Genomic DNA, 14,828 nt, shown 5'->3' on the forward strand with positions numbered 1-14,828 from the left:
CACGTAATTAAAGTAACTCCAGTATATGTCTCATGACACTCAACAGAATCCTCACATCTTTGTGATTGATGAGAAAGGTCTAGACAATGGCCATTTATTGTCATATATTTTTACACAAAGCGCTGACATGAATTCTTCCAGAGTTGGGTTGGGTTGGTACAAACGTGTTCCACAGTTGGTCTCTGAGACAGACACACTAGTATAGATAACTTCATGCCAGTTTTAATCTAACTAGCTCTTTAGACAGGAAGCATGATAACCACCGCAGCACAGACATCAGTGCAGCCAGCAAAAATGCTGCCCAAGGAGTACTGAACATGCTCATGAAGCTATTCTGTGTGCACCTGCACACTGACACAGCTGGCTTGCCAAGGACGTGTTTAGGAGGGTTTGCCATGTGTGGCTCCTGCAGTATGGATATATAAAAACTGAGGCACACACCTGTGTCCTGATAACAACTGTGTTATCTTACCACTAGTGTCTGACTGGGGAATCCAACAAGCATCCCAGATACATAATCATAATTTAAAGTTTAAAACAACAACAAAAACCACCCCAGACCCTACTCAAGGATTCAGAGGAAGGCAATCAAGTTGAAGGTTATTTCTCAGCTAAGCTGTGGTTTAGACTGACAAATCTTGTTGAGCCCTTTATTCAAAGGTGAGTAAAATTGCATTGTTAACTGATAAATCAACCAGCATGCTTCTCTGCAAATAGTATGTCTGTGCTAACAAATGAGGATAAACAAGTTCCCATGGTCAGAATACTGCTGTATCCCTGTCCTCTTCATTGCATGTTGTGGAGGATGGCATAGGGACACACACCCAAGCCAGAGAAGAGCATCTAGATCCATGACCAGGAGAGAATAGCCAGGTAGTCACAGAACTATGACAATACTAATGAGCTCTGATAAGTGTCAGAGGCTTAGGTTCAGGATCATACTTGTATGACAAACTGCTTTCAAGTCTGAGTTGGCGTCTGCTCATGTGGAGGCACTAGCTGGTTTTGGGAGCTCTGCAGTGTACTCTGTTTCTTGGATTCATGCTTTCTGAGCACATACCATCAAGCTTTAAGTTTTGCTCCTCTGCCTCTGTGAGAGAGGAATACCATGACTCTCCCTATTCTGAACTGAACTCAAGGCTGTTTCCAGTTTCAGTTAGGTATGGATACATAAGGCTGCAGTTCTCTGGAAAAAAAGCAATCAACAGATTTCATTGGCAAGCACCTATAACAGGGTATTCATGGAGATTTAAAACTTGTAAGAACTGAAATCGTTCTTAGTTAAGGAAACTGCAGATTCAGTTCACCAGTAAGCTCTGGATTCCCACTCTCAGTTTCCCTTTATCTAATTTCCATCAGCTTGAGAGGTTACCTCTGAGTTGCCTACCCTGTATTTCCAAGAAACGAAATTCCTTTCTTTTTCCTGAAATATTTTATGGGAAGCAGAAGATACCTTTTCTTCCTGCACTCACGCATCAGGGGACCCAGAAAAAAACATCACAGACTAAACTAAGTCTTGTGGTAGACGGCTCACTACTTACATATGCCATACCATTTTCTGTTATACACATTTTAACAAGCCTACACAGAAATATTTCAATGTACACATTCAGTCACCACCTTTAAAATTCTCAGTACAAGCACACAGAACATGAAACTTTAACAAGTTGTTGCATATGTCCAAAGATATTAAAGTACTTTTATTGCTTTTGAGTCTTATGATTCAGTCTAGAATTTAATCTGGTACAACAGGAGAACAAGCGGTGAAGTTTATTAAGGTGGAAGAAGTAACCTGCTGTTTTAGGGTAAGTCCCTGTGTCAAAGTACTGCTGCTCAGGGGAGGAGAAGAGCAGAGCCTGTCTGCCTGCCAAGCAGCCCTGGCTGCTAATGGCAGCATATGCTCATGGCAATTGTGCTAATGCTGTGACATATGAGGGTCTTGGGAAGAGACAACTGACATTAACATCCTGCCCACTCCCTTCCATGAATCAAGGACAAAAGATACATGAATCCAATGGCTATTGTATCTACTGACTAGTTTCAGCCCCCTTGAAAGACAGTTTCACCTGTCATCCCCATTCAGATATATAACATTGCCTGTATCTCCCTTACAGCTAAGTTTTCTTAATGTTAATATAAGTGGCAATCAGCATTTTCATTATATTAGTCATATCAGCTTCATTTCTTTCTGTCCCATGATTCCTTAGGGCAGTGATTCTTCACCTTTATCAGACCATGGAAACAAAACAGCTTCTCTTCTTTGTTTCACTATATAGCACAAGCAAGTTTTACAAGTACAAATAAGTTGGTGAAACTAGAGCCATTGACTAGTGTATTACCTAGGCTTTCAAGAAAAACAATATTTCATAACTTGTCCAGCTGTTACAACTTTTTAAAAACAGAGATGATGTCAGCTCTAATGAAGGTTACAGCAAAATTTCAGTGTTATCACGATTCAGCACCAGTTTCCCCACTGTGTTTGCAAAATTTGTGTTTTATTCATTCAAATAAAAGCAATATATAACTTGCTTTTCATTACAGTCTTCTTTGTTGTGATAGTCCTGCCACATCTTCAATTGTCCATTTGACATCAAAGATTGACTTCACATTTCTAGTGTGAAAAACATCCTGAAGTAAACAATGACACGTACTCCACACATATATCGAATAAAATATTTCAAGAAGTGACCGATGCTCTTTTCAAATAACAGACTAAGCAAAAATCTGTTTTATCTTCCACTGGGAATTGCCTTTAAAATAAAACTTCAGTGAGAAACCTCTTCCTTAGGGCCTGTTTTAGTCTTACAATTCACTCCAGCTTACTTGAATGCATCACCAACACATATGCACCTTGTAATGGATAAAATTTCACTACATTCGCTACCAGATTAGAAGCTGTCCAAAGTAACACAAAGATGACTCACAGAACACAAATATATTGCAGTAACTGCTCTGAACACAGCTTACTAACTACTGTACTTGAGACTGGTCGGCAGCCGGCAGCTGAGAGGCGGCTGTAAAAAGTGGAATAAGAACTCACATAAGAACTCGTATAAGAACTCATAAGTTGTATCCTCCTGCCATGACAATTTGAGCTTTTTCATTTAAAGCCAGATCAGACATGGTACACAAGCTGCAGTCAAAGAAACACAGAAATTCAGACCAGTGTTATTGCTGCTTATATCCTTTGTGGTTTTTCAGAGATCTGGCTTCACTGGGTGTTGTCTTCTGCACAAATGGGATTCAGAAGAAAACATTGCAGACCAGCTGGGCAAAGCATTGGTGGTGTCAACTGGCAATGAGTCACATGTCAAAGGACAGCATGCTCCCTTGGGAGAAAAAGGTGATAGTCTACAGGAATATCTGATAAAAGTCAAGCATCTGCCTTTTTGGTCTTCCAGAGAAACAAAATATCCACCTTTATGCAGCACAGTAGATATCGAAGTCAGGTGGTGAAAGTGAGGGAAAGAGTGTGTTTGGATCTCCTCTTTAACAGAGCTGAATGTGTTTTAAAATGGGTAGGAAAATCTTCTAGAAAAATCTGTCCTGATTTGGCCTCTTTCCTCTTTCTTAGCTTCTTTCCCTGGCAGTTGAGTACAATAGGCCAGTTTGGATGGGAATAGAGGGAAGATAACAGACTGCAAAAGTTTCTTTTGGGTGGGGAGAGGAAATAAATAGGCAGGACTAACTATATGAAGTAGACAATAAATGGGGGTTGGGGCAGGCATTCTGCAGAAACCAAAAAGTGAGTGGAGAGGAGAACTGGAGCACAAGTGAGTCCAAGACAGCTAATGGTACAGGCACTAACTACTGGAGAAAAGAAGGGTGACCAAATCTAAAATGTTTGAGATTATTTAAAGACAGTATATATATTTTGCTTTTCTTTCTGTCTTGCACATTTGCAGCATACACGTTAAGCCAGGTTTTCTAAAAGAACATGGCTTATTTGATCACTCTTGCTTTGTTTGTGGGTCTGTCCATATTAACATTTTTTTGAACCTTTTGGCTAATTTCTGCTTTAGTTGAGAGAAGGGAAGAAGTCACAAAGCTAACTGTTTTGAAGGGGTATGAGAAATGATGGTCAGAAGAGACAGTAATTTTCATAGTGTTCTGGAGAGCTCCAGACTGACTTCACACAGTATTAGACCTCAGAGAAACTGCTCTGGATGCAACTCAACAAGCAAAGCTTGAACCAATGCTTGTAATCAGCCTCATCCAGCTTATTCAGTTCTCCTGCTCTTGGTATTATTTGTTTCCTAGTGGGACAGATTTCCCAGCCTAATTTGTGTTATCAGGATTTGGTTTTCGTCCTATTACCTTCCCAGTCTTTCCCTCCACACAGTAGGTCTCTTTTGTTTGACAACAAGTGATTCTAATTAATCATTTTGTGTTGCTTTTGAATTGTGCAGCTCTGATTAATTTGGGGGACTAAAATACTGGCTGTAGGGTTGAGCTGAAACAATAGTGAGCCATGAACACAGGCTCTATTGTCTGCAACAGCACAAAATGCTTGAGCATAGTGGCTTGAAAATTTAAGTATTATTTCTTTTGTCTGTAATATGCTATGCTTGCTTAAATCTTTCAAAACAATGTTCCTATTATGTGTAATGAGAGGTTACCCAAAAGTTAAGAAGATGATTACTCAGGCATTGTAGCACATTATAAGTCAGAGGCTAGTCTATCCATTACTTTAGTCTTGCTGAAGATTGGCATTATTATTGTTATTATTACTTATAAATAAAAGAAATTTAATATTTGTATCATATTCAGGGACTGAATATGATTTCATAGGTATAATGCTGGGTCCTTTGACTTCCTAGAAAGTTCCTGCTGTTCCAGTCCAGCAAAATTTATTTTCCCTTTATATAGACCCACCAGGATGACATATTAACATATGAACTCGTACAAGTCATCTAACTTGTCTACTGCCGAAACTTGACCATCAAAATAAGAGATGTGAGTACTAGTAGGAGTAAGAATTATCAGTACGTTTTTTACACCTTGATTCAAGTATTTTTTTCTCTCTCTACATACCTAAGCATGCATACACATATATGCAACTACATAAATACACTTGTAGAGAAATAACTACAGATAAAAGACTTTTTTTAAAAGGGATATGAGTTTGAATGTGAAACTGTACAGCTGTGTGACTGCTACTGTGGAAACTGGTAATGGATAAATCTTCTCTCCCAGTATCCCCCTGCACCCAGCTGTACAGGTGAGGATAAAAGGGAAAGTTTTCCCTGGTAAACCTCCATCTCTTCAGGCTCTGATTTCTGTAGGGAAGGAGCCTTAATTTTTTGCATAGAAATGCAGGTGTTTGTGCAGTTTATTCTGGTGTGTAACTGAACTTCTAGGGATTAGTGGAGTACAAATGTTAATGAAAAATGAACCATGAAAAACAAACAAGACAGCTTCAGAGATTCAAGAAATCTCCCCAAGTTCCCCTGCAGGAGTCTTGCACACCTATGGCAGTATGTAAAATCTCATTTACTCTTCAGAACACATGTAGAGTTTAGCCTTAGCTGCTGTCATAAACACTAACTGTGTATGTTTTCAATTAAATCATAAACATTATCAATTGACATATTTTCTTCTAGTAAAATGTTGTTCACTCAGGTGAGCAGCTGAGGTGAAGGCAAAGGTGTTAGGCTGACTAAGGAACTAAGGAAACTATGGCGTGTCTATGAGTTTTATATCGACATAAAAACTTCTGGGATTTTGCTATCTTGTCAGTTTATGGTATTTTCCTGACAGAAGGTCAGCAGGCTGGGAGTTTGTTTGGAGACCATGGGGCAGAAATGCTGAAAAGTAAAAGGCATCTCTGTCTCTGAAGTCTTACTTTCTTATATGTTTTTTGAAATTATAATTCAGTCTTCAAAGAAGCAACTTAAAAACCCCCAGGTAGATAGATAGATAGATAGCAAGGGACCAAAAATACAAATCCTTGTTTCTTCTTTAAAGCCATTAAGCACAAAATCACAGAATGAGAGACATTTCCTGAATATCTAAAATATTATTTACTATAAATAATCTGCTGAACACTGTTAGTATAAGCAGTCTTGGTTACATTAGGAAATATCTGGAGTGATTTTGTTGGATTCAAGTTTATTACAGGGTTTTGCTGATGGATCAAGAATAGGTTACTGAGGAATTAGCAGAGATGCTATAGCACAATGTTAATATAATATTGATCTAATAAATATATAAACAAATTAAGCACTTTACTGCAAAGAAAGAGTAACAACATAAAGCAATGGTGTACAGGGAATAATAGGATCATGTAGGTTAGAAGAAACCTCTGAAGGTCACCTGGTCCAGCCCTTAGCTCAAAACAGTATTAATTTTGATCACATTAGAATTTAAACATAGTGAAACATGTTTAGAATCGCAAAGCATGTCTGTAGTAATGGTACAGGAAAAGACAGGGTTGAGATGCCAGTGCCATTGCTGTGTGTGGCACTAGGCTTCCTTTGTGTACGTGGTCTTGAAGCTATCCTGTGTGACTGGCCCGTATGCTTCTAGGCAAATTAGAACCTTGTCAGATGTGAGAACCATAATTTCAATTTTCAATGAAACATTTTTGCTCTTTAAAATTCCATCTTTTAAGCTGTTTCAGGACCAGGATAGAATATCTAGTGGAAGTCTGGCTGAATCACCTAGTCCACTTCAACAGCACTAGGAGATAAGAGGAACAAACAACAATTATCACTCCTTGTGTCACTTAAGTAACTGAAAAGAGTGGACGTGGCAAATGTTCAAGGAACAAGATCTGTTGAGTAATAATATTCTGACCTCTTGTAAGTCAGCAGAAATTTTGTCATTGAATTCTTTAGAACTTTGCTTCTCCCTCCATTTTATTTGAATAAATAGTCATTTCATTCTTAATAAGACTTTAAATTAAATAGTGAATTTGGTAAGGATGCATAAGGTGCAAAATATAGACTCATCTGTTCTGTATTGATGTTATTTGCTTGCCCAAGCAGCAGAGTTATTTTAAAACTATATTTTTCCATCTGTGAAGAGATTAGTAGGGATCTCTAAAAATATGCAAGGATTGTTCATATTTGCTGGTTCAGTGGTGTTAGTTCAGTCCTGGTTTCACTGAATGTTTGGCCAGGATTCATCTAAAGATAATTTTATCGGTGTCTTACGTTTAATGTGCATCTAAACTGACAATTCCCAGGCTATTTAAAAGATTTTAATGTCTCAATCTTCCTAAAATATATACAAAACATGCCTCTAAACTCATTTGGGTGATTTTGTATATATTTTTTTTTTACAAAACATCTTTACTTATGACTAGGGTGGAATGAAACAAGATGTCTTGTAGTGTCAGTATCTGTAATCCAACAGAATAATCTGGGAGGCTGTTCAGTCACTTCCTGCATAGCTTTAGGCAAGCCCCCTCTCTGCCCAACGTTCTCTGCAAAGTTGGTGGTATTGTACTGTGTGGTGTTCATGGGCTTCTTTTTTGCAAACAGAGAGATACAGACCTCTCAATTCAAAGCACTAGAGCTCTGAATTACTCTTTGGAAATGTGTTCCTTTCTCCTCTCCTTGGACTATAGTAGTAATTTAGCCTGATTACACTCCTAATTCAGGAACATCACTTAGCTGTCCAAAGGAAAGTGAACCTGTGAGACTACCCAGTGAATGGCTCCAGAAGATGATGGTGATTTTTCTTTTCCTTTATAGAGGTGACAAAATGGTAAAGACAGTTCTCCTGAAGTGGAATTGTATAATCTCTGCAATTAATGAAAATATGGCTTTTTTCTGAAAGGTCAAGGAACTGAAATGTTGTTGATAAAGAGTCATTATGCTGCTTGCTATAACACTGTGAGAATAACAGACTTTGACAGGGAAAGCAGCATGTAGACTTTTCATAAGCACTGTCAAACAGCTTAAGTCTAAACAGTACAAACTAATAGAGAAATATACTGGCTTCTGGCTGTCAAAAAAACCCCACCCTAAATTACCACAGAGATTATTTTAAATATTGCCCTAAACTGTACTCAAGTTAAATATAACACTGACGTGTTGCAAAAAGAAAACCTCAGAAAGGTCAGCTTATATAGAATAAACCATTTAATTATTGCAGGTGAGGACTTGGACTTGCTGCTCCTCAGTTTGACTTCCCAAACAAGCCTAAACTTCTTTCCATGAAGAAAACCAACCAAATAAAAATGAGATCTTCTGTTGTGAGGCAGGACCTCGGTAACTTTAAATAATGGATACTCCTTGTCAGAACATGAGATCAGGCAGTCAGAATGGAATGGGGAAGAGTGAAAGCAATAGGTACATTATTGACTAGTTAGTTCAATTTATGATCAGCAGAGAATGACTTGTACAGGATTTAAGGCTAGGAATCCAGGCTTAGCAAATGATCTCAGAGAGACCAGATGAAGATCAGATGAGACATGGGCCAGTAAGAAAGAAGAGGGATATATGGTCTCAATATGAGAGGTGGACAATTAAGATTTGATCTTTCTTCACCCAGACCTGAGACTTTATACAATTTTTAAGGCAGTTCCAATTTGTTCTATGAGGAAGGGAAATTATTTTAGAAATGGGGTGTTTCCCTGCAACATATTTAGATTTTCAGAGTGATTTTCCCATTCTCTAAGTTCTCTGAGGTTTCTGGCTTCTGTCTTGCCACTGACATATAAATGCTGCAAAGCAGATGTTCCAGAGCTCAGCCCTGCCATTTACAATCAATCCTCAGGGAGAATCCCTTTGGCTCACACGGTTTAGCTGCTGCTGAGGCACTGGCAAGCAAACCAGTGCTTTGTGCAGTAACTCCTCAACTTTCATTGTAAAAGGGGACATCTAATTGTTCCTCTTGTCTGCTGTATCAGTTGCCTGCAATTGATGTGTGCCTTTAACATTGTCTACATGACACTAACAAAATGGATTCCAGTCTGTGATAGCAAATACTTACATTAATTAAAGGTAATAAGATAAATTGCAAATGACCAAACTGTATGCCAGTTTGACATAAGGGTGATCTAAATTTCACATTCAGTGTAGCTGATTTGTATCACTGTCAATGAAGGTAGTTGCCCTTTTTCCCCTGGGTCTCAGCCATGCATTTGGTCACCCATTTTCCTAATATCAGCACATGTGTTTGGTCAGTCAGGCCAGGAAGTTGGAAATGTAGCTGAAAAAAAAAATCCACTTTTGTAAGTGTGGTTTTTAATTGGATGGCCTTATGGGAAGCTTTGGAAACATATAGTTAAGAATGTGACGAAAAGCAGAACCATGCATTTTTCCAAAACCCCATATATAGACTGGGTCAAACTGGTCATGAAACTGCATCCCAGATGTGAAAAATCTATTATAAAGATTATCTAGTGAGCTCGTGAGAACTTTATATTTAAAGAAGTCAGATTCTTAAACTCTAATGAACTCCCATGGATTTTGATGAGAATTTAATCAAACTATGCATCTTGAATCTCTTACTCAAATTTATTATACCATTTATCTTTGCTACAAGGCCCGCTCAGATAGATATATTTTATTAAGGAAAATTAGCTTTAATATATCAGTAACACAGATTAAAAAATGCAGTGATTAAGTTATTTACAGCTCATACAAATAAATTTAAAACAGAGACTAGGGCATTTCTAACCTGTGGGTCATGGGGTGCACACTTAGTGTTGATGTAATCTTTTTTCTCCTTATATACTGAAGAACTATTGAAAAGTAAAGCTGATAACACGGAAGTACAAAAGCAAGAATTCTGTTTTGTCTTAATTGTAGATTCAGGACACATATGGAACATAAATTGAAAATAACTGAAACTGAACAAATACTTCAAGTAGTTCATGGATGTATGAATAAGATATGAGTGGGGAGCTGTTATTAATTATATTACTCCAGGTTTGGTCTTGGAAACAGACCTACTGAGTATATTCAACATAACATATTCTTACATCTTGGTATGAGAATTAGGTATGAAATCTATACATGATTTTAAGTTGGAAGCTATTGACAATGGACCAGATCATCATACAAGGAAAGATTTTTTGACCAGAAAAATACAAAACATGTACAGTGCAAAGTCCTTGATTAGAGATTTATCAAATAACTTGTTCTGTAGTGGTTGGGTGGCAACAAAAGAAATTAGATACACTTAGGATCCCTGTTGTTCTTGAGACAACTATGAATTATTAATGTGTTAAGGCCATGAAAAAGGAATAATAGAACCATTGGATATATCAAATTAGGTGTTTTGTTCACTATAACAAGTAAGATTTTAACACCGCTGCATAAACTTCAAGAAGGCCTGATGTAGAGCCATGTTGATAGTTCAGATATCAAACAGAGACTAAAAAAGACTCTTCAAATAATTGGGGAAATAGTAAACACACCTTAAGAGATTAATCAGCAGAACTTGGCTTATTTAGTCTGGTGAGAGGGAACTGAATTGCTTCATATAAGTATGGCATGAAGAGAAAACATTTAACAGTAGCAATAGAAATATTTATGTTAAAAGATAATTCTGGCAGAAAATCATATAGACAAACTCATCACAGATAAGTTTACACCAAAAATTGACTGACATTGCAAGCATTTCAAGCATTGAAATACCTTCCCATATAAGACAGATAAGGTAAGAATATTGTTCCAACATGAAGTTTAGCAGGATTATGTGGAAAAAAGACAGGAGAGGGATGAACCCAGAATGAAAAATTTAAGTCTGTGAGAGGAGGTTATGGATTTTTAATCATAGAATCATTTAGGTTGAAAAAGACCTTTAAGATCATCGAGTCCAACCATTAACCTAGCACTGTCAAGTCCACCACTAAACCAGGTCTTTAAGAACCACAACTACACATCTTTTATTCCCCAAAATGGAGACAGGAGATATGAAGGGATGCGTAACTGGTATTTGTTGCCGCATATTTATACAAGCTAAATCCAGGTTACTGTTTTTTGCCTCCCAGGGCCAGGAATATATTTTCTGTCTTCTAAATAAGTTGACTGCCATTATTTTTTCCATTCCTTCTTTAGAAAGAAGACTTTTAAGTAAAAAGTCTTACCACTTTTAGTGCTAACGAGGAGTGTCTCATGGCCATGGCCAGTGAGATTTGCTCACAGTAACCCATTCACTCAGTGAACTTTCCCACAATCAGACTGTTTTCTGGTTTTTTGTATTTATTTCAATGTAGGTCTATGTTCACCCTAAAGGTTGCCTGCTGTTGCAGGAGTCTAAAATGCTGGAGGTAACAACATAAGAGATAAACCAAAAAAGTCTTTCAATAATTTGCCTGTTTTAGCACCAATGAATGCTTAGTGAAAAAGGCATGAAATATTTCCCTAGCTATGTTTAGGAGTTTTCTGAGGAAAGATTTTTATTCTGTAAAGCTCTAAATGGTTACATCCTCCATGCCTTTAAATCAGGAATGCCCTAGATTTCTCAGACTATTTTCCAGTTTCAAAATACCCTTTTTTTAATCGTTTGATCTTTTGTATAAAGGTCTGATGTCTTTGAAGGTAAGAGTTGTGAGAAGGACTTGAAGTAGATGTTTGAAAAGACCATTGGACTAAAGACAGCAAGCATGAGGGTTAACACTGATGATCTATGGGTCATACTATACTTTTGTACCTGCACCATTTAAGTCACTCAGTCTTCAGGCCACCCACATCTCTTTGCTTAATATGGGTTAGTAGAAGAAGTCAATAATTAACTTAAAGGAGGTCAGCTGAAGAAAAATAGTGACACAGATTACCCCATATACGTGTGGCTCAGGTATGAAACATGCACTGTATGTTTTTTTTCTATCATCTGGCCAAAGACATGCTGTATACAAGAGGTTTGATTGTAAAACCATTAAGTCAGTAGCTGATGCTGTACATAATAAGAAGTGATGAAGTGTGACGGCAGCATATTTTGTACATTATCATAATAATTTCTAGACACACTGGCTAGAGAAATGCATTGAGTTATAAAGCTGCCATCTCTGAGTGAAGACAAGAGCTGTAAGAGTGTTTAAGGGTGATTAGAGTGTTTGAAAATCAGTGTTTTTGCACAGACTGCACAATGTGCTCTTCAACAACATGATAGTGGATCTACAGCAGTATGAGCAAACTAGTGGCTGTCATAGTTATTAATTTTTCTTCTTTTTGCTGAACAATAGTAAATGTGGTTGAATATGTACTCAAAGATTAGTCTTTGCTTAAGATGTTGTAGTGCAGTTTACATGGTAAAAATTTAGAACATTAGAAAGAAAAAAATTATTTGATTATCTTAAACCCATAGTTCTTTATTTCACCTGCCTATCGCCTTTTTCCCCCATGAACCTCTAAGTGTTGAGGAAGGGTAGAAATGTAATGTTCTCCAACAATTCACTACAAAAAAGCTTCACTCTTTATTACTTCTTGTTGAATGTGAATGAAACAAGTCTAATGGAAGTGAAGCCTTGGCCACTTGTCATTCCAAACACAGGCCAGGTATAGAAAGATGTGGAGCAGTAAGGATGGCATATTATTCAGCTCTGACCTTTGTTTACAGCTGTTTTTACCTTCTTATTTAGTCTTATATTTTGAAAAATGGCTGAAGTATACTGTAGTCTCTTCATTGTGAATGAACCAGTGTTTAAGCAGTGTTGCCCCGAGTACTTTTCTCTATTATGGCTCTGCAACACAATACAATAAAGTCTTACCAAGAGTAAAATCAACTAGTAAAGGTTTAACAAACAGATGCTGATCTCATTTGTATCCGGGGAGGTCCATGGTGCCCATCAGTTCTTAGTTCATTTGAAGTCAACTCCAGGAGGAGCAGCATATGGCTTTTACACCGTTGACGTCAGTGAAGTTAGTCTGTGTTTACACTCATGCCAATAAGATCAGAATTTGTTCTTAGTATTCCAGAAGTGAAAATCCCCAGACATCCTAAATATAATTTCCATACAAGCCCCGGGTACCTCAGAATGTTTCATCTCAATGAAACACAGGATGAATTTCAAGAAATGCAAGGTTATCACATATTATAAGTCTCTAAATAACCAGTTTAGGTCACAGCAGTACTTGTCTCCTCAGTGGGAGTTTCTTTACTAAATTCAAGTGTGTATGTTACTGTAAGTCCTGTTAACTGGTTTAGGAATGCTATAGGAAACAGGTAATAAATCACAGAATCCTAATTCTCTCTCTGATCTCTTTAGAAGGCTACTTGTGCTGCTGGATAATGCCATACAAAATTAGCAGAGAACTGTAAGTGGTTCATATGAGTTGAAGAGTTGTCATTAAATATATTCACCCAGAAAGACTGTCAGCTGGAATACGTGCATCCGTGAGGCAGAGTATTGCAGGCAGACAGAGCAGAAGTTCATAGAGAGGAAATTTTGTCTATGCCAGTGCTACAAGGTTGTTATATAATACAGGTCATATTTTAGATCACCTCATCTAACTTGATTTAAACTCAGGCATCTTACCTAAACTAGTTATCTGGGTTTCTCTATAGCCAACAGAGAAAAGCAGTATCTCTAGTAATTAATTATTTTACCTAGCAGAGGCAATCAAGATATAATGAATCATGTGTGAGAGGTGCCTTTGTCTACTGTGTACTGTCGTAATGTTACTCAGCTTGTTTAGACGGAACTCTAACTTCAAGATGGATGAACCTTAATCGCATCTTTTTACATCTTTGCACATGTTTCTCACTTCACTTGTTCATCTAGAGACTAGAGATATTTTTTATTCTTTTGTGGAAGAGATGAGCATTTACAGCTCACAGTAGTTGGTGCTATAACTGAAGCTGATGAGGACTGTGCTTTGACCATTTAAACTTGCATGTAAAGCTAGTTCTGGGGGAAAAAAAGTATTTCTAGGTCCTTGGCATCTTTAACTTAGATTGCCCCCAACTTAAGAGACATTTTTTTACTTTAATGTCATCAGTTTTGCTTCTGTTAATGGATAACATAGTTTTCTGTACTGGAGGCTGAGCTGAATTTAACAGGAGACAAGCAGCAGAAGCATCCTATTGTGACTGGCTGTGTAGGTCCATTTATCCTTGGCATAAGCTCCCTCAGAAGAGGGTGCTTGCAGGACTCAAAGCATATTGGTGGGCCTTTGGTGTAGCCACCATGGATGCAGAGAAGATTAAACAACTTCTGTTGTGGGGTTGCTGCATGTTGAAGTACAGCAATTGCTGATTGCTACCGTGATGGTGCGCCAGCAGTGGTATGGCACTGAACAAGAATACCTGGTCAGAGCATTCATTATTTGACTCCTGTAATAGCAAGCCAGAAGTCCTTAGATCTCCCTCTGAGGTTAATGTCACGCTCTAACCTCTCAAGGTGTCCTGCACATGTATAAATTAATGTTTTTAAAGCATTCTGCTATGATAGTGATGAACAGTTATTTTATAAAAGAGGGAAGGAAGGAAGGAAGGAAGGAAGGAAGGAAGGAAGGAAGGAAGGAAGGAAGGAAGGAAGGAAGGAAGGAAGGAAGGAAGGAAGGAAGGAAGGAAGGAAGGAAGGAAGGAAGGAAGGAAGGAAACAAGCATGGGAGGGAGAGAGGGAGAGAAGGAGGGAGAGAGGAGGGAGAGAAGGAGGGAGAGTGGGGGAGATAGGGAGGGAAGGTGAGAGGGAAAGAAACTGAGAAAATTGACTTTATTTCAACAGTATAATTGAAGTTTCACTCCAGAAAAAAACAGGATCATTGTCGTTTTGACCTCTGTAGATCTGAGGCTTCAGCATTTAGTTACTATATATACTTTGTCTAAATGCCTTAATCATAAGACTGTTCAGAGACCTTATTCTGGGCTTGAAATGCTCTTCTTTCCAAAGCAGGTGAACAGATTGTTTCAAAAAAAAGAAAAAT

This window comes from Strix uralensis, chromosome 5 (genome assembly GCF_047716275.1).
Source record: "Strix uralensis isolate ZFMK-TIS-50842 chromosome 5, bStrUra1, whole genome shotgun sequence".
Taxonomy (NCBI): Eukaryota; Metazoa; Chordata; class Aves; order Strigiformes; family Strigidae; genus Strix; species Strix uralensis.